The 4,890-nt window shown below is 34.4% G+C and overlaps 1 long non-coding RNA gene across 2 annotated transcripts; it reads left to right on the top strand.

Annotated features, from left to right (window-relative positions):
* The first annotated feature begins 310 nt into the window (after window positions 1-310).
* On the top strand, window positions 311-3,631 carry LOC147544450 (uncharacterized). 2 transcript variants are annotated; one of them, XR_015223875.1, is made up of 7 exons: window positions 311-626; window positions 842-903; window positions 1,403-1,621; window positions 1,742-1,862; window positions 2,012-2,087; window positions 2,374-2,434; window positions 3,208-3,631. It is a non-coding gene; the product is annotated as an uncharacterized LOC147544450 (long non-coding RNA). The 2 variants fall into 2 exon arrangements; XR_015223874.1 differs by having other exon boundaries at window positions 1,742-2,087.
* The last annotated feature ends 1,259 nt before the right edge of the window (window positions 3,632-4,890 follow it).

Raw genomic sequence — 4,890 nt, 5'->3', positions numbered from 1 at the left:
AAAAACATGTAGTTCTTTTAGTAACTGAGGGGCATTTGGTCCTTTGAGGAGAGTAGAGAATCTATATAATAAAACAGGTGGATGGGTGCTGACTGGGACAAACCCAGGATAAATCCAGCCGTCCGTCCCACATCAGCACTATCATCCACCATCGGATTCAACAAAATCTCTAAAATGACTGTGTGGACGCTTCTTCTTAGTTGGCGGGATGTATCTTCTCACTTCACCAGACACATCTCCTCTCTCTCACTAAAACCCACACTTAAATCATGGGCAGATTTCAATTCCATTCATTCAATTTCATTCTCACTTCACCGTGACTTCCTCCTCTTCCTTCTCAACAGACATATCTTTTCAAGACAGACATATCTTCTCAGTTTTGTTCTTCATTTTGTTGCTTCTCAGTTCTGTTCATTCATTTTGTGCCTTCTCAAGGAATGTTAGGATTTTTGTGAATGTTTATATGTTGTTGATTGCTTATTGGGATAATGAAATTCAAATAAACAGGAACTAGGGTTTCTCAAATTCGTTTACGAAGTAGGTTTCCTGAATCAGAAACTAGGGTTTGTTTTGTTGCTTCATTTTGTGGCTTCTCAGTTGCTTCATTTTTTGTCTTCTCAAGAAAGGTTAGTATTCTTTTGCTTCATCTTTGTGAATGTTTATCTGTTGTCGATTTCTTATTTGGGTGATGAAATAATATTTATTTAAATCAGAAACTAGGGTAACCCAGGAAATAGAGTGAGATTTCTTCACACATTGATTTACAAATAGGTTTTTTTTATCAGAAACTAGAGTTTGTTTGGTTATTTCAAACTAAGGTTTCTTCTCATTTTATATTCAGGGAGATAGTCAGAAAACTGTAATAAAACTGAAGCTCTCTAATGGGTGAACTAGGATTTGGAGGTGATGCTCTATCTTCGTTACAATAAACATATAATTTTTAGGTTAATCTAATTTGGAGGGCTATTCTTATCTACTTTGTGTATGTGTTTGATGTTGTCATATATGTGCTTAACTCTTTATCATGTGTTTGATGAAGTGTCAAATAGAAATTAATATAGCATGTGTTTGATGCTGCCATATATGTGTTTGAGTAAATGTCTAAAGAAATTTTGAATTAGAACGTAAAATAGGATAACCTCCTACCTTTGTTTTCTCAATTTGCGTTATCGCGATTTTTTCTAATATCGATTTCGTAAAAAGATTTGGGCTTCTTTTTCTTTTCTATCATTCCTTGCTTAGGAATAGAGATTTCATTTTCAAGGCTACGTATATACATGGTTTTGGAGCACCTACTAAAGGATTTAGTTGTCATGAGTTTTACATTTAAGATTCTTAGTTTTCGTTAGGCATTTTTTAGAATTGTCAAAATGATGAATGATGAGAGTATTTTTTATTGTAGATGAGCTCTTAAACCGTTATTTTTAAGAGCTTCAAAATGATTCAAAATGATGGAATTGACATCGTAGGCCACCATTTCTTTTCTATCATTCAATGTTAGATCGACACGTTGAACCATAAATGGTATAGAGAATACTAAAAATATGGTGGGAAAATTCTCCAGTGAGGAAAACAATCACATCTCTTCAGCTTTGATGATTAGCACTTTTTTCATTAAGAGGTTAGCCCTAAAAACCTAAGTTCTCTTTAGTTAATTTTCAAGTAAAAAATCCTAATCTTTTGTTGAAAGCCATTAGAACTCTTTCTTTGTGGTTTTGAGTTTAGGTTTTTATGGAATCAGGTGATGGCAGGAATGGCTTCATCAAAATGTATGTGGTGTTTCATTGAAGTCGATTTTAGCTTTTGGACTACAATATAACCTTTATCTTGCTATGTTTCGATTTGCAATACTTGAAACTTCTGTAAGCTCCTATAGTTTTCTTTGAAGTTATTCTTTCAGATAAATTAAATTAAACTTCAGTGGTGTCGTTTGTTTATATCTAACTTAGATGTTTGATAATCTCTTCCCTTTAAGATTGACTATTTGATTAAGGTTGTGAGATTATCTCAGGTGGTATTTGGCTAGACATATTTTTGCAGGATTTGCGTTATCGCGAGCCATGGATGTCAGAAGATTAAAAATCAGCGTACGTATATATTTTAGATTTATACACATTCAATTATCTAATCTCCCAATTACTGGTCAATGTTCTTGATCCTATACAGCTCTAATAATAAATGAGGTTTTAATCTATCTAATTTACGAAAACCAATTTGTTCTGATAGTTTGGTGTTTCGAACTCAAATTACTGGTCAATGTTCTTGATCCTATACAGCTCTAATATATATATATATATATATATATATACACACACGTATGGCTAATATATATTTCATTTTTAATTTTATTTTCACAAATTGGGACAAATGCAGAGAACTATTCTTCACTGGAGATCAAACGAAGCCAACTCAGGTCGAAGATCTATGTTTTTAGGTTTGTCCTCTAATCACGCCTTTCTCCAAACTTTCTTATGTCATTGTTGTTCGATATGTTTCAAAATGTTTGTATCTTTTGATTATGATCATTGTTACTTGTGGAAACTTTTCCTTACCTTTGAAAGTTTCCTTAAATCTAAATTAGTAAGGGGTTTGTAGGACACGTGTAGTTTAATCTACAACAAATTCCTATCTATTTATACAAGGAAATACAGAAAAATTATTTGCAGACCTTCAATTATGTACTTCCAAGTACAAAATATGAACTTTAGGTTGCTACCTATTTCGGTTTAGTGGTAGTGTGAGTTAATTTTATGAAAGTCTGAATATGAGTTTATACACGTACAAGTGAACTTGAAAAGGTCATTGTTGCTTATGGAAGAAATAACGCTTTTCATTCTACTAATTTACTTGCATATTATTTTTTTATATGGATCTTATGGAAAGTTGGGAAACTTGATAATGAAATAAAATGCGTAAAGCATCTATTTTTTGGGAAGGTAACATGAGAACAACTTAACTTTCTGAAGCTAAACAATGTATGTGGTTTGTGGTGTTTGTTGTCAATCTGGAGGTTTTCATTTGCCAGAGCTTATATTTTACTACCTTGCAAGTTATATTCGATATTCTTCGTCCATTACTTTTGTTTATACAATCCATGTTTCTATTGATTTGATTAAGCTATGAAAATCTTTATGCATTATCTTTAAATTACCTATCTTGTGGTATTAAACACTGAAAATTTTTCATAAAATGCTACTTCAATTACAGAATTACATTGTTATGTCGCCACATTGAAGTGGGAACAAATAATGCAAACTTCATCAGAATACCTTGATCATGCTTGTGTCACAATAAGTAGTACATGCACAGGAGATAAACATCAACGGCAAGAAGTGTTTGTTCAAGTGGAAAGGACCAAATAAGATAAGTTCTGATTTAGGATTAGAATTCTGGTTTGATTCATAATTATATGTGAACATACTTTTAACATTTGGGTATATGTTAGATAGCAAATTTTGAGAACTATATTTGTTTCAACTTTCAACAGTCTCATCGTTTGGGTTCGGGTTCGGTCTGGTTATGGTGACTAGGATCAGTTTGAAGTAGTATTGTTGATTTGTTCAATCAGGTTGGTAGTATAATTTTATTCTATTCTTTTGAACCAATTCAAATTTCTATTAATAAGTTCAGATTTACTTATGTTTACCGTGCCGGAGGCACGGGCCATACCCTAGTGTAGAAATAAAGATGAAGACACCCCCTTAGTTTCTATATGAAAATCAAAGCTCAAGCCCAAAGTCCAAAAGTCCAAAGAAAAAGGACAAGGAGAGATTTTATGAACAACCCCTTTAAGAAGACCAAGTCAAATTGGTTAGACCAAGTCAAATTGGTTAGACCAAGTCAAGGGTTTTTTCATTTAGTAGAAAAACACAGGTTTTAGAAAAGAAGTGAAAAGGAACAGATTGAAGACTGAAGGTTTATAAGTGGTGCCAGGGTCTTTTTGGTTTTAGTGAGAGTTTTGAGCGAGCAGAGAAAAAAGAATCAACAACTAGGATTTTGGTGGAAAGTTCTTGAGGGGTGCTAGAGAGAAAGAGAGAGAAGAAGGGGAAGGAGTTGTCGCTCAATCCTGTTCGACCAACACACTAGGCCGGCCAAGCTTAGGCCGACATGGGAAAACTCAGCGACTCAGGTCCAAGAACTAGCAGCAATCGGAGCTAACCGAAAGCAGCCCAAATCCTTCAACCGTGCTAGCACGAGTATGGAAGGAGCTAAGCTCGGGACGCCTAGCACAATAGCAAGGGATGACATAGCATCAACAAACACACAAGTAATCTTGGCCAGAACCATCATTTTCTTGGCCGGATCTTCAAGCACATGTTGGCCAGATCATCAAACACATCTTGGCAAGTTTTTGGGCATATTTTGTGACAAATTCTTCTAGTTATCATTCTGTGATCCTTGGGTTATCATTGGTTGTGATTTTCTGAGGCTTGGGTATTGCTTTCCTAGAGAGAAAGCTTGAGTTAAGCTTTCGTGGAGGCTCAGTAAATGGAAACATTATGTTGATTCCTACTGCAGGGAACTCTAATTTTTGTTCGGGGACCCCCATTTTGCACTTTTAAGGGGAATCCAGAATTTCGCTGATCGACTGCAGCTAAATACTCATACTTTTCGACGATTCTAGCCTCGAGCCACATCCGGAAAGGGCAATTCTTTCTTTATCTTCTTGTCGTTTACTATTCGTTCCGCCATGTTTAGCTACTTTTTGCTTGGTGATTATGATCATATGAAATTGTGATGAATTTGATAATTGTATATGTTATGTTTTCATGTTTTGGTTAAAAATTTGTGCTTTATTTAATCCGATTATTGGTTCAATCGTATTTTCATGTGTTTTCTCATGTACCTCACATAGTTAATAGATGAACCAAAGTGGTCGATATTCTATTG

The sequence above is a fragment of the Eschscholzia californica genome, unplaced genomic scaffold, assembly GCF_041429995.1.
Source record: "Eschscholzia californica isolate CP2 unplaced genomic scaffold, dmEscCali1.0.p SCAF_4, whole genome shotgun sequence".
Taxonomy (NCBI): Eukaryota; Viridiplantae; Streptophyta; class Magnoliopsida; order Ranunculales; family Papaveraceae; genus Eschscholzia; species Eschscholzia californica.
The sequence above is the reverse complement of the archived record's forward strand: the minus strand, read 5'-3'. Positions and strand labels throughout refer to the sequence as shown.